This window comes from Nyctereutes procyonoides, unplaced genomic scaffold (assembly GCF_905146905.1).
Source record: "Nyctereutes procyonoides isolate TBG_1078 unplaced genomic scaffold, NYPRO_anot_genome, whole genome shotgun sequence".
Classification (NCBI taxonomy): Eukaryota; Metazoa; Chordata; class Mammalia; order Carnivora; family Canidae; genus Nyctereutes; species Nyctereutes procyonoides.
Genome location: NW_026575047.1, coordinates 43452569 through 43468026, shown reverse-complemented (window position 1 = coordinate 43468026; position 15458 = coordinate 43452569). Strand labels below are relative to the sequence as shown.

At 39.6% G+C, this 15458-nt stretch overlaps 1 pseudogene; it reads right to left on the bottom strand.

Annotated features, from left to right (window-relative positions):
- Window positions 1-14080: 14080 nt before the first annotated feature.
- Window positions 14081-14968, bottom strand: LOC129510203 (S-formylglutathione hydrolase-like; annotated as a pseudogene).
- Between the last annotated feature and the right edge of the window lie 490 nt (window positions 14969-15458).

Below are 15458 nucleotides of genomic sequence, written 5' to 3'. Positions count from 1 at the left end.
GTCCAGATGTCATTTGTTCCTAACTTTATCTATAGATTCAATGTAATTCAAATTAAAATCCCAGCAAGTTATTTGTGGATATTGACAAACTGATTCTAACGTTTGTATAGAGAAGCAAAAGACCCAGTATAGCCAAAAACAATATTGAAAGAGAAGAACACTGTTGGAAGATAATGTTACCTGACTTCAAAACCGATTATAAAGTTATAATAATCAAGACAGTGTGATATTGGCAAAATAAGAGACAAATAGATCAATGGAACAGAATAAAGAGCCCAGAATTAGACTCCACACAAATACAGTTTGATGAAGGAGTAAAGGCAATACAATGGTGAAAAGATAGCCTTTTTAACAAATGGTGCTGGAATACCTGGACCTCTATATAAAAAAAAAGAAAAGAAAAGAATGTAGACACAAACCCCATATCCTTCACAAAAATTAGCCCAAATGAATCAGACTTAAATCTTTTATTCCAAATTATCAATCTCCTAAAAGATAATATAGGACACTGTGGATGTGGTGTATGGTGCCTGTGGGTATGATGATGACATTTCAGAGACAACAGCAAAAGCACGACCCATGAAAGAAACAATTAATAAGCAGAACTTCATTAAAAACTTCTGCTCTGTGAAAGACATTGTCAAGAGAATGTACATACTCGAAGAAAATATTTGCAAAAGGACTGTTATCCAAAACAATACAAAGAAATCTTAAAACTCAACAATAAGAAAATGAATAACCACCCCCCAAATCAGCAAAAGACCTGAAGATATCTCACCTGAAAAGACATCTCAGCAAGATACACTGATGTTAAATAAACATCTGAGAAGATGCTCAATGTCAAATGTCATTAGGGAATTGCAATTTACAATGAAATACCACTATACATCTACTAGAATGACTAAAATTCAAAATCAAGTGCTAACAAGTTTGTGGAAAAACAGGAACTCTCAACTCATGGCTAGTGGGAATATAAAATAATACAGCTGCTTTGGAAAATACTTTGGCAGTTTCTTAGAAAACTAAACATTGTCTTACAATACAATCCAAAAACCATACTCTTTGGTGTTTATCCAAAAGAGTTGGAAACTTATGTCTACCCATCACCACAAAAAAAAAAAAAAAAAAACACCTGCACATGAATATAGCATGTTTATTTATAGTTGTCAAAGCCTGGAAGCAACCAAGATGTCTTCTAGCTGAGTAGATAAACTGAGGTACACCTAGACAATAGAGTATTATTCAGTGCTAAAAAGAAATGAGCTGTCCAGTCATGAAAAACATGGAGGAAATTCACATGCATATTACTAAAGGAAAGAAGCCAATCTGAAAAGGTTACATAGTATATGATTACAATTACATGACATTCTGGAAAAGGCAAAACCTTATAGAAACAGTAGAAAGATCAGTGGTTGCCAAGAGTTGAGGCAGAGAGGAGAGATGAAACTGTGGAGCATAGAGGTTTTTAGGAGAGTGAAACTACTCTATATGATAGTATAATGGTGAATACATGTCTTTGTACAATTATTCAAACCTATAGAATGTACAACACAAAGAGTGAACCCTAATGAGAACTACAGACTTTGGGTGACTATGACGAGTCAATGCAGGTTCATTGGTTGCAACAAATGTACCACTCTGGTGGGGGAAGGTGGCCATAGGGAGTCCATGCAGATGTAGGGTCAGGAGGTATATGGGAACTCTATGTATGTACTTTCCTCTCAATTTCCCTGTAAACCTAAAACTGCTCTAGAAATTAAAATCAATTTCTTTTTAAACTGAGCTGTTGATAAAAACATGAAGTCTATTTTCATGTCCAGGAATTTGTCTTCAAAACCCACGTTGAATAGGCTGTGTTTTCGGCAGTGATCTCCTTGAACTGGAAAAAGCTAATATGCCCTGGAACAAATTACTTGTCACCAAATTCCTTTCCAAATCACTTATTCTGGCTTGTAGGTTAACTATACTTAAGAAGCAAAATGTGTAGTGAGGAGCCTGGGTGCCTCAGTTGGTTAAGCAACCGACTCTCGGTTTCACCTCAGGTTGTGATCTCAGGGTCCTGAGATCAAGCCGTGCATTGCCTCACACTCAATAGGGAGTCTACGTGAAGATTCTCTCCCTCTGCCCCTTCTTCAACTCTCTCTCTCTCTCTCTCTCTCTCTCTCGATCTCTCTAAAATAAATCAATAAATCTTAAAAAAAAAAGAATCAGAATATGTGGCAATATCTCAACACCCTAAAAATATAAGAGAAAAAAATGTTAAGGAAATGATTAATGTATGATGGAATTATGGGATGTTTTTCAGTTCTTCTTCAGTGTTCAGTACTTTTCAACTTCTCTATGATGAGTCTGTAAATTATTAGGGCCAACAATAAACAGATACCATTTCAAAGAGAAATATTGATGGATCACATATAGGCATATGTACACATCCACATCCACATCACCTTATTACCACATTATTATGGGTGGGTACAGCTATAGCAAAAATGGTCAATGGGTTAGAACAATATATGCCAAAATGTCAGCAGTGATTTAACTGCAGCTAGCTTTGTGTCATAAGACCAAGAGAAAAAATGTAAACTGACTTTGCTGTGTTTTCCAGATGTTTTACAATGAATCCATATTTTTATGTGGAAACATAAGCCTGGACTTATTAAATAAAAATGAAAATTCAGTAACACTATATTTAGAGATACACTTCTTTAATAACTTGAGCATGAAGCAATTGTTATGACTGTTGCAGTGAGCATTTTGAAAGATTAGCAGAAGCAAGATAATGTGACATTTAGCTGATCTTTCAAAAGAAGCTGGACAAATAACACTTAAAAAAAAAAAAGAAAACAGTAGCTAGGATGAAACATGCTGTTTCTAGTGTGAATCAGAAGTGAGGTGTCAATTTTTTCTGTGGAAAAAAACCAAGAAGGCGCATATTCAAAAACAGAAGTGAAAAACATCTTGATTCATTTATTTAACACTGCTAAGGAATCCATCCCCAAAAGCCTATTTTGAAAAAATTCTGACTCATGTAAACTATCCTTTACAGGAAACTGGCCAAGTAAGAGTATCTAATATACACTGAACACCTACCATGCTCAGAGTATTTTATATACACCATTTCTAATCCTTACAACAGCGGAAGGGAAGTATTTCTAGCCCCACTTTACAGGTAGCAAAATTGAGTCTCAAAGAGGTAGTTTCCTCTCTGACATTGCATAGCTAATGCATGCTAGAGATGGGTTCTGAATTGTCTATCTCACTCTGAAGTCTGTTCTTTATACTCCTTTACCTCAAACCCAATGCTTGGGGGTCTTTGTCGTGACAACTCAACACTATGGGCTTTTTCATGAAGTTTTTGACTCAAACATTATCACCCAGAAAGATAACTCAGCAAATGTGGAAAATGTGACTTCACAAAAAAAATATCATTTTCAGGGCACCTGGGTGACTCCGTGGGTGAATGTCTGCCTTCGGATCAGGTCATGATCCCGGGATCCTGGGATCAACTCCCACGTCAGGCTTCTGCAAGGAGCCTGCTTCTCCCTCTGCCTATGTCTCTGCCTCTCTCTGTGTCCCTCATGAATAAATAAATATAATCTTTTAAAAAATATCATTTTCAAAAACAAACATCCAACCGCAGAGGATATCAACTTGACTGGTAGTGCTTTACAGAAAGTATCAACCTAAGCAGTAAGGACACTTCCAAATATGTCTGGAACCAGGATGGGGAATTTGTTAGGAACTATACTCATTTGGAGGCAAAATTCAAAATAGTAGTCTTGTTATTTTAAATCCTGCTGCACAGGTAAGAAGGGTAACTTATACATTTGCTTTTTATTCCCTTTGCCTGTTTGCTCCAAGGATAGATTTCCTCCCAAACTTTAACTATAATTGTGACTTATACACCTAGATTTCATTTTTTAAGGGTGAGACTACACATAAGTAGGTTTGTATGGATTATTCAAAAGCATACCCTAGAAAAGTGAGCCCTAGGGGACAGGATTGGACCTGGTTTATCTCTACAGCCCAGTTGTGTCACCAAGCACACTAATTAGTATAAACTAACTGTGTATTCAAGAATCCTAGAACAGGGGATCCCTGGGTGGCTCAGCGGTTTGGCGCCTGCCTTTGGCCCAGGGTGCGATCCTGGAGTCCCGGGATATCGAGTCCCGCGTCAGGCTCCCGGCATGGAGCCTGCTTCTCCCTCTGCCTGTGTCTCTGCCTCTCTCTCTCTCTCTCTCTCTCTCTCTCTCTGTCTATCATGAATAAATAAATTTAAAAAAAAAAGAATCCTAGAATAGGAAGTTAATGGACCCAGAGCAATCCTAAAGCACTTCACCAATGGGTTCAAGAAATATTGATGGATGACATCATCCTTTACTTTCCTCCATGTAAATTTCTTATTTCTAAATCAGAACAATGGGAAGCTAAGGGAAAGGGAAGAGGAGAGAAGAGAAGGAAAGGGGTGGGTGTGGTTGGAGAGCCCTTCTGTCTGCCTCTACAATGCCCTGATTTGGATAGAGACCAGAGTTTGCCCAACTCTGACCCAATAGCCAAATCCAACCTGTGGCCTGTCTTTGTATGGCCCATGAGCTAAGAATGTTTTTTACCTATTCAAAGCGTTGGAAAAATTCAAAAGAATGATGATATTTTGTGACATGCAAAAAAATTAAATGAAATTCAATTTTCAGTGTCCATAAATAACATTATATTGGAAGTCAGCCACACTCTTTGATTTACGCATTTCTATGGCTGCTTTCATGCTACAAGAGCAGAGTTGAATCATTGCAACAGAGACCATATGGGCCACCAAGCCTCAACTATTAACTATCTTGGCATTTTATAGAAAAATGGTTGCTGACCCCTGGCATAGACAATCAGTTGGGAAAGAACAGTTGAGAAAAGTGAAATATGAGTATAAATGACTGGGGGCTGTGGACATTAAGGGGTAATCTTCCCAACTACTTAAGCTAAGAAGATCCACTCTTGGAGAGTGGGCTATGTGGCTGGCTTGGCAGCACCATAATGATCACCTGTCCGAATGTCCCCTACCTGTGCCCCTGAAGTGCCCAATATTTCATAGTTGTCCATAAAGAAGGAGGAAGTATTGTGATGGCTTGACCCACATCTTCCCTTCCTCCTACTTCTTCACATTCTATTTTCTGAGTGGTTGTCAGAGGAACGCTGAATCCTGCTGTCGTCTTTCAGAACCCAGAAGCAGTTCTGACAGTCTTGGCACCGTCAGGCATTCCAAGTTCCTATCTCATCTCTGCAGCTGCCTGCTCCTCATTCAGTCAGGATGTGCTCCCCTCAATAATGCATTTGTTCTTTCATCCGTCTCTCCTCTCTCTCTCCCAATCACCCCTCCCCACACACACACACTTCCATTGGATAGAGAGAAAAAAAAAACCTTTCAGCTTCTTGCCAAGTCTAATAGAAAATCCCTTTCATAAACAGAGCTGCCTTTGTCATCTGTAAAAGTGTGGCTGTCCCTCCTTCTGGAAAGTAATAGTATTGTTGTTCCACATGGACTACACATTATGTGCGTGTGTGTGTCTGTGTGTGTGTGTGTGTGTGTGTGTATCAGAAGGGAATGAAGGAGAGGGTTCTAGGGAGATAGCACCACAGAGTAACCAAACACAAAACATAATGTCAACCTATAAAATTAAGATATGGGATTCCCAAGTCAGTCACTTTCATTTGGGGACACTGGAGTCTGAGGAGACTGGGAGGTCCTTTCTTATTCATCGTCTAAGACAATTCCATGATCAAAAATACCTTTGAAAAAGAACTGCCTAGAACAAAAAAAAAGTATAAAGAGAGAATATAGTAAAATGTTAATGATGTTAGGCTGAAGGGAAAAGATATCAATGTAAAGGAGAACTCACTGACACAGAGAAAATCACAATGAAGCCTGATGTAGCAAAGATGAATGAGCTACTTTCCATGTCCAATTTTTGGAGGGTCAATCAGAAAACATCACTTGTAAAAACTTAAAATTGTGTTTTATAATATTCCTCCTTTTGGTCCAAGAACTATAAACTGAATACAGTTGACTCTTCCCCTCAAGAATGTTCAGAGTCATTTCCTGAACATCGCTTTTTTAAAGAGAAAAGAGGTTTAAACCCATATTGACTCCAAAAAACATAGACCAGTGGGTTTGTTTATTCTCATATCACACCTCCATTGTTCTCTCTCTCTCTCCCCCATCAAAGCAGAATGCATATAGAGAATTCTAATTTTTTTTTTTATTTATGATAGTCACACACAGAGAGAGAGAGAGAGAGGCAGAGACACAGGCAGAGGGAGAAGCAGGCTCCATGCACTGGGAGCCCGACGTGGGATTCGATCCCGGGTCTCCAGGATCGCGCCCTGGGTCAAAGGCAGGCGCCAAACCGCTGCGCCACCCAGGGATCCCTGCATATAGAGAATTCTAATTAATTGAAACATTGAACGATTAAAATATTTCTCTAACAGAAAAATACAGACTTCAGCTAAGAGGGGCAACTGAATAAATACATACACCTCCACTACTTCATTACATTATATTACGTTAAAGTAACAATGAGAAGATCTTTAAAATAAATAAATAAATAAATAAGCCATAAGGAAAAGAAAGAAAGAAAGAAAGAAAGAAAGAAAGAAAGAAAGAAAGAAAGAACAATACCTAGAGCATTTAGGAAACTGGAAAGCAGAAAGTATAAGTGCTACCCGACAAAGCCCAGGAAGGGGGGATCCCTGGGTGGTGCAGCGGTTTAGCGCCTGCCTTTGGCCCAGGGCGCGATCCTGGAGACCTGGGATCGAATCCCATGTCGGGCTCCCAGTGCATGGATCCTGCTTCTCCCTCTTCCTATGTCTCTGCCTCTCTCTCTCTGTGTGTGTGTGACTATCATAAATAAATAAAAATTAAAAAAAAAAAAAGAAATGCCTCAAAGCCCAGGAAGGTAGAACCCTAAGCCAGCAACGGGAAAGCAACCATAATGCCCCAAATGCTCAAGAGCTGGCAGTATAATTTGCCTCTGGATGCAAAAATAAAGGGCAAAGACAAAATTGAATTCTATTTAAGTCGCAGGTATAGCCCAGACAGTCTACCGACTCCTTAAGGTGGCAGCACTCTAGAGGTTTCTCTTCTCAGGGTAAGATGTGGTGTCTCTGGGCAGGAGCTCTCCATACATAGATTGCTGAAAACACTAGCAATAAATGGTCATTCACATAGTGAATATGAGATCTCCCACTTCTCCTCCTATTTGGTTATAAAAAGGATAGCAGACACTCAGGCAGGAGATAAGAAGATTCTTCTCTGGAGAGAATCTCACCAACCCTAATGAAAAAAGTCAAAAGATATAGGTACTGGGGTAGATAGACAGGTAGTTCCCAGAAAACTGACATAGCCAGATCATCTTCCAAGGAAGCCCATAAACACAGAGCTTCTAACAGCTTTTAGGGGCTCCATTTATTAACAGAAACAGGCAGCTAAGGGTCACCAGACATCTGAGGAAAGCTTCTAACATGAAAGGCAGAGACCAGAGTAAACAGACAAATAAAGCCACTATGTGAGGAGATAAGACCCATCATGAGTATCCTCAAAGAGATAAAAGCTGACTATTATCTTCATGAAACAAGAACTCAGTCCAGAAAATAGGATAGTTCTTTAAAATTAAAGATACGAGAGCAGAACTTTTTAAAATCCTCATTAGAAGAGTAAGAAGACAAAGTCAAGTATAATGAGTTTGGCTTTATTTGGGGGAAAAATAGGGACAGGGACAGGAGAACAGACAGGAAAAGAATGGACACCAAAAAGAGAAGAAGCAGCAGTAGCAGCAGCAGCTGTGGAGGAAGAGAAGGAGGAGGAAGAGGGAAGAGGAAGAGGGAGGAGGAAGGGTGGGGGGAGGGGAAGGAAGGAGGAGGAAGAGGAAGGAAAAATGTTCCCACGGTTTAAAGACACAGCTTTCCATATTGAAGCAGATGAAAATAAACACACACCAAAGCACATCACCTCGAAAATTTGGAAGATAGAACAAAGAGAATATTCCAACAGTTTCCAAGAGGGAAAAAAAATTGATTTACAAAGGATGAAGAATCAGTGTGGTTTCAGGCTTCACAATGGCAGGCAGCACAAGAACTAAGGAGAAGAATGGAGTAATATGTTCCAAATATGAAAGGAAAAATTATTTCCAATGAAGAATGCTATGCCCCACCAATAACAATGTATCCCTTACCAGGAAGTTATTGGAAGATGTGTGGCACCAAAATGAGAGAGCATTAAAAAAAACTAAGAAAGATATGGCATCTAGGAAATGGGGGTTCAACCCAATAAAAAAAAAAAGGCCAAACAGAGCAGCTGGGGTGGCTCAGCAGTTTAGCGCCACTTTTGGCACAGGGCATGATCCTGGAGACCTGGGATGGAGTCCCACGTCGGACTTCCTGCCTGGAGCCTGCTTCTCCCTCTGCCTGTGTCTCTGCCCCCCCCCCTCTCTGCATCTCTCATGAATAAATAAATAATTTTTTAAAAGGCAAATCAATTTTCATGTTTATCGTATTTCCCAGGTTGACAATAGCACAAGCTGGCCAGAGACAACTACTCCATGTCACAGCAAAAAACAAGCTCTAGGAGAGAAGACTCTAAGCACATAAAATTTGTAGAATGCTTGGTGCTTTAAGGTTACTAGAGCAGAAATAAGCAATGGAGAGAGAGCTTAAGGGTGATTTAACTACATAGAAGTCTAAAACAACTCAGAAACCAATTATTAACTTCAGAGAAAGCAAATATTACACAGAAGGGAAAATTTATCATAGCATATATATCATAGCTTATATATATACATATATATATATGGCTCTGCTATGAATAGCATTTATTTAAAGTCATAAAAATGTAAATGCTGAATATTGATCTAACCAAAGCAGTGTAACTATTTGGGGAGGATGAGGTGAAGGGGAGGATGAGAAATGTGCCAATATAAAGAAAAGTGAAAGAAGAAATTACAAAATGCTTAAATCCTCCAGAATGGAGAAGTAACAGAATAAGCATATTATTTAGAGATATGAAAGCTATCCAAAGAAGTAGCTATGACAATCGTAAGTGACTGCCTCTGAAGAGCACAGAACAGGGACACGAGAGGCAGGAGAATGTTAGGATTTTTAATAAGCCTTACAGAATCACTTGACCCTTGTGAAAAGTTCTAGCTTCAAAGTCAATTTTTTAAAAATCTCCAAGCACACACATATATGCAGAGATAGGATACATCCAAAACAGAAAAGCAAACCCATACCTAGAGAAAAAGGAAAGTCAGGGAAGTAGTTTGGCTGGAATAAAAAAAAAAAATGAGAAGGCATCATGGAAAATGAGAGAAATCAACATTACAAATAAGGAGACCTCAAAGCATAATTATCATCCTTCCAACACTGCCCACGGCTCTCTCTCGACTTTAGAAGAGCACACTTGGACTCCTGGTGACCACCCTTCCTCCTGCCCCTACTGTTAGCCCCAGAATAGTGTTTGCCAACATTTGCATTATAAGATTTACTTCCACAGGTGTTGTCATTGAATAGTTGATTAAAGATATGGAGCAAGAAGCACAGTCATGGTGATGGAAGGGAGAGGAAGAGATAGTATTTACATGTCGTACAATTCATACCCATGAAGAAATCCACAAAGACCAACTGGTTGACTAATATTTGATGGGTGCTGACCCAACACCTGGGACTGGTTGACTGGTATAGTTAAAGAGATCTCCCCCACCCTGGCCCTTTCTCTCTCATTACACCAACAGAGGGATGGATTTGGAAGGATGGGAAACCCCTCTCACAGGCCCTTGTCTGAAGGAGGGATGTGTCTATCGGAGATTTGTTTGAAAATGTCTCAGAAGTTCCCTCAGAACCTCTGCAAATGCCTCCTAACATCAAAAACTTCATAAGCTGTGTCTCTTACCCTGCTGAAACAATCCTTTTAAGGGAAGACAGTCTTAAATCAATTCTTCTCACCAAACTGAAAAGTTTTGACACTGATGAAGGTAATTCAAACAAGACGTGGTGGTCTTCCCTGAGGCATAGTGATGCCAATCAACAGAGGTTTGTATTTGTTTTTTCCCAGGAAAAGAGATTTATTTCTGTTCATTGTTCTAGGCTTGCCCGACATTTTTTAATTGAGATATGATTGGCATATCACATTTTGGAAATTTAAGATGCACAATCTATTGATTTGAGTATTTACATATTGCAATATGATTATGACAGTAGCTTTAAATGAACACATCTACTACACTACATAATTATCATTTATTTTTTGTGGTGAAAACATGTAAGATCTAGTCTTTTAGCAACTTTGAAGCATATAATAAAGTATCATTGGCTACAATCATGCTTTACATTAGATCTGTAGAACTTACTCATCTTCAAGTTTCAAGTCTGTACCTTTGACCAACATCTCCCCATTTCCGCCCCCTCTCCATGGCCAGGCTGGGGCACACTAGAAAAATTCCTCTCCAATAACCCGTGAGGCTCATTCCTCTTTCCCACATTCCTATGTTCACTGTTGCCTGTAAATTCTGATCACATATTCCTTTGATAGAGACATTTATATCGCTGATTAGTTATAGCCAAGTGGCTCTTCCTGAGGCTACAGGAGGCAATCCATTGCTTTTCATTAAATGTCAATTGATTAATTTAACTATGAGATCAATGCTATAGTTTTTATCTCTGGATTCTTGTGGGGAGTCCCATGGACTGCTTGAAGAACCTGACCCCTCTATACCTCTGACTCGTATGACTCTGAACAAGGACTTAACTTTCTCATCTGTGAAAGGGAAACATCATTCCAAGGCTGTCATGAGTCTGAAATGAAATTATGACCATAAAAGTCCTAGCCTATAGTCCATATGCAGTGCTGAATAGGATAATCTAGTTCCTTTCCCTGAGGCCACACTCTATGGAGGATCCTAAAACAACGACAGCTCCGGGGAACAGGATAAACAGAAGCCTCAGCCCAAAGCGTGAAGACCATTGTTAACTGGCTGCTCTGCCTTCTGGCCACTCACTTGCTCCCTGACTCTACAGTTCTCACCCCCAGAGAGCAAGCGCCATAAATGCAAGTTCTGCCCTGCTCTTCGGAAGAAAGGTAAGAAGCAAAGAGGCCCACCATGAACTACAGACAGCAAAAAGATTCCAGCATCCAATGGAGGCAGAGTTCGGGGTCAGACACAAACTCGGCTATTCAAAAGGCAATTGAGAAGTCCCAATGCTCTGCTCCTCCACCCTGGCGGGCAAATGGTCCCTTTTCTCTGTAATACTAGTTCAGAGCCATGGGTCTCCTTCCAGCTGACTCACAAAGCCAAACCAAGCACTTTAAGCCAATTCCTTTTTTAAAGGGGCAACTGCTCAAATGATGTGCAGTGGAAGCGGTTTCAGGTGGTCTGGGGGTTCTATCAGGGCTATTGGGGGAGGTCCCTTTCCACATTAGAGTTTTTTCTGCAAACATCTGTACCTCATAAATATTCTGCTACATGTGAGACAGCAAAGGGAAACAGATCAGCTATTATTGCAGGTTGATGGAAACTGTGTCTTCTCCAAGTTTTGCATTAGAGCCAAAGCTTAAGTACCAAACAATAGTTGTCAAGAACCTCACTTAAAAGTCAGTTTTTTTTTTAATATTTTATTTATTTATTCATGAGAGACACAGATAGAGAAGCAGAGACACAGGCAGAGGGAGAAACAGGCTCCACACAGGGAGCCCAACATGGGACTCAATCTGGGGTCTCCAGGATCACACCTTGGGCTGAAGGCGGCGCTGAACCGCTGAGCCACAGGGGCTGCCCTAAAAGTCGGGTTTTAAGTGACTAGGTCTAGACCTTCTATGCAAGCCTTGCAAAGGGTAGAGAGCCAGTTTTACCAGTGTAGACTATTATTTACTCCCCAGCTTTATTTAAAAAGAAGAAAATTTCACTGGGGGCTTGGAGCAAGGACTTTTTAAAAAAGGGATATGTGCTATATGTACGCCCTCTTCACACCTTTCCCATAGAAAGGGAAATGCTTTCCCCTCATTTTAAGACAGGTGAGCCGCATGAAGACAAGCCTCACAAGAACCACCCCCCACCCCCCCAGGGAGACTGACAGGTGCTCCTGAAAGTTTAAAGAACTCTGGGACTGCCATGCACATCTGAGTAAAGTCCAAAGGGAAGCAGATTGGACTGGAAGAATCAGGTGGAAAGAAGAAAGAACTGAATTGGGAGTGGCCCATACTTCAAGGATGGACAAAGGTGTGTGTTTTCCAAATGCCAAATATGGACTCCACCAGAGGGAACTAGCCTAGATCTTTAAAGAGACTGCCCCCAAAAAGCTTCCTACCAGTGGTAAGGCAATCTCAGCAGGAAGAGGCTGCACTGTGCAATCAGAGGTCAATAGTAGGGGCATTATAAGTGGCTATCCAGAAAAGGTATTACCTAAGTTAGTGAACTGTAGCCAGAGATTCTTACTAGGGAAATCTCTGAGGAACCCACAAATAGGTCCCCTGAAAAAGGATTGGCCACTGCACATCTGACATTCCAGAAGGGGATGGTGAATGCAGTTGACCTATTCAATAAGACCCCCTTATTTCTCCTCTCTCCTCACCCCTTAGTCAACCCTAGAAGGGCCGGAAGCTACTACCAAGAAGGTATATGAGGGGGACATACAGACACGGAACACAACATCTTCCTCTCCCTTTCTCACCACAGATTTCTCAGGCTGAGGCTGTAACAAAGAGGGAGAAGGATGAGGAGGTTTTCTACCAATATATTTTATGAAAATTTTCAGATGTACAGCAAAAGTTGAAAAAAAATTTACGGCCAATAACTGTATACCCACCACCTAGTTTTCTCACTGATCTATCCATCTGTCTATCCATTCATTACTCCATCCTAGCTTTTATGCATTTCAAAGTGAATTGTAGACATCAGTATCCATCTCCTAAATACCTCAGCATGCACTAGCTAGAGTTCAGTACAGTTTTTGAGTCTTGACAAATGCATACGTATAACCCAAACTCTTATTGAATAAAGAACATTACCATAACCCCCAACAGTCCTTCTCCTGTCCCCTCTTACTCAATCCCCACCCATAGACTCAGATCTTTTTCAAGCATAGATGGGGTTTGCCAAATTGCAGAAGTCCGTGTAAATTCAATGATATAGTAATGACTCTTCATTTTGGCAAAATGTTTTTGATATTCAACCCTATTGCTGAGTAGTATTCCACAGGTGAATTACAATAGTTTGCCTATGCATTCTCATGGTTATGGACACCAGGACTGTGCCCAGTTTTCAGCTGTATAAATAAAGCTATTATGTTGTTCTGCAAATCCTGTTTTTTTAAATATACATTTTCATTTATCTTGAGTAAATACCTAACAATAAAGTGGCTGGATTTATAGGGTAAGTGTATGTTTAGTTTTATAAGGAAATTCCAGGAACTTTCTAAAGAGGTTATAGTTTATATTTCCACCAGCAACATGGGAGAGTTTCAGTTCCTCCACATTCTTGCCAACATTATTGTTTAATTGTTCTAAACAACCATTTGGTAAGTGTGTAGTGGCATCTCATTGTGGTTTCATTTATATTTCCTTGATGAGTAATGATGTTGAGTACTTTTTTCCATTTGCATATCATCCTTGCGAAATGTCTCCTGAAATCTTTTCTTCTTCTGGAGGGTGGTTTTTGTTGTTGTTGCTGTTTTTGTTTTATCTTTTTATTATCAGGTTATAAAAATCTTTACATACCCTCCAATCTAGTCCTGTCATAAATTTATAACTATTTCCTCCCAGTCCGTGGCTTGCATATTCATTGTCTTAATGTATCTTTTGATTAGCAGAAGTTTTTACCGACTTTTCTGCTAGAACCTGTGTCATTTGTTATTAGGTATATTTTTCAAAAAAATTGTTTATTCCAACAACATTGTTGAATTTGTCACCTTAAAGCTGTTCATAATAGTCTCTCTTCTTTCAGGTTTTATATATTTATTCAGAAAGTGATTCAACTATGGAATGATGCATTTTTTAGCACTATGAAATCCAATGTCTTGAAATCCTTTCTCCCTGTAGTTCTGTTTATTATAATTTTATAATCCTGTAGAAATTTTCTGTTTTGAACTTTTTTAATGCATTCAGGTATTTTGCATGATGTCTGATGCATTCCATAATAAAGGTTACAATGAAGTAGTAGCTATGATCATAACTGTTTTGTAATCTAAAAATAATAACTTTCTTTTCTGTACCTGCAGCTATGGAGTTATCAGGTAGTAACTGTCCACTGTAGGGAACAAGTCATCTTTTCCCATCAATTAGTATGTCCAGCTGAGGACCTGGATAGACCTTCACAAGCTGGGTAGCATCATCAGCCTTCCACTTACTTTGATCTATTCCCAAATATCCAGTAGAATCTTTTTTTGCCCCAAGTTCAGAGCACTGGGCTGCAAATTGGAGCAAAAGCTGACACAGATTTAGACTTTCCAGGATTCTTCAAAGCATAAATCAGAGCTCTGTGGCCTCTCCTGGAGCGGCCAGAAATAGACATCCTTTGGGGGTCTACTGGAAAATTGGCATTTATGAGTTGGGAAAGCTCCTCAGTTACATAAGAGTACATTCTGTAGTTAGTTTTCCAAGGATCTTCAGTGGCATCCACATAAAACCCGGCACCAATGTCAAAGTCCCAGCTCTCATCTTCTTTAATATTGCAGCCATGAGGGCTGGCATCTGGAGCAATGATGACAAGGCCATGTTCTGAGGCAGTTTGATGATAACCAGACTTTGATATAAAATTTTGTTCCATGTAAGTGAAACCAGACAGCCATATAACACAGGACATTTTCCAGTTTCTGCCTCCGCTGGTTAGTAGATGGCAAATTTCATTTTGCAGTTCAGTTCAACACTTTCATGTTCAAAAACTTTCTGCAATCCTCCAAAGCACTTGTTGCTGGAAGTCTGTTTCAATGACATTCTTCTCCTGACCAATAATCTACTTGCTTTTTTGTTTGCACCAAAGGATGGGTGGCAGACAGGGAAATGAGCCGCAGCCAGAGTAGAAAGATGGAGCCTCATCATCTAAGCTTGTTCATAATACTCTTTTATCCTCCTCATGTCTGTAGGACCTGTAATGAGAACCTCTATTTCACTTCTGATATGGAGAATTAGTGATCAGAGTAGCTAGCGTTTCACTAATTTCAATCTTTTCAAAGAGCCAACTTTCACTTTGTGAATTTTCTTTCTTTTCTGTTTTCATGTGTTTGACCTCTGCCCTTTTATTTTTATAATTTCCTTCATATTACTTCTTTTGGGTATTTTTTTTTTTTTTTTTGCTCCTCCTATCCTCTTCAGGCCATTGATTTTAGACCTTTCCCCTTTTCTAATATAAGCATATATGGCTATAAAGTTCCCTCTAAATGCTACTATAGTTCTATTCTACAAATGTTACTTTGTTGTATTTTTATTA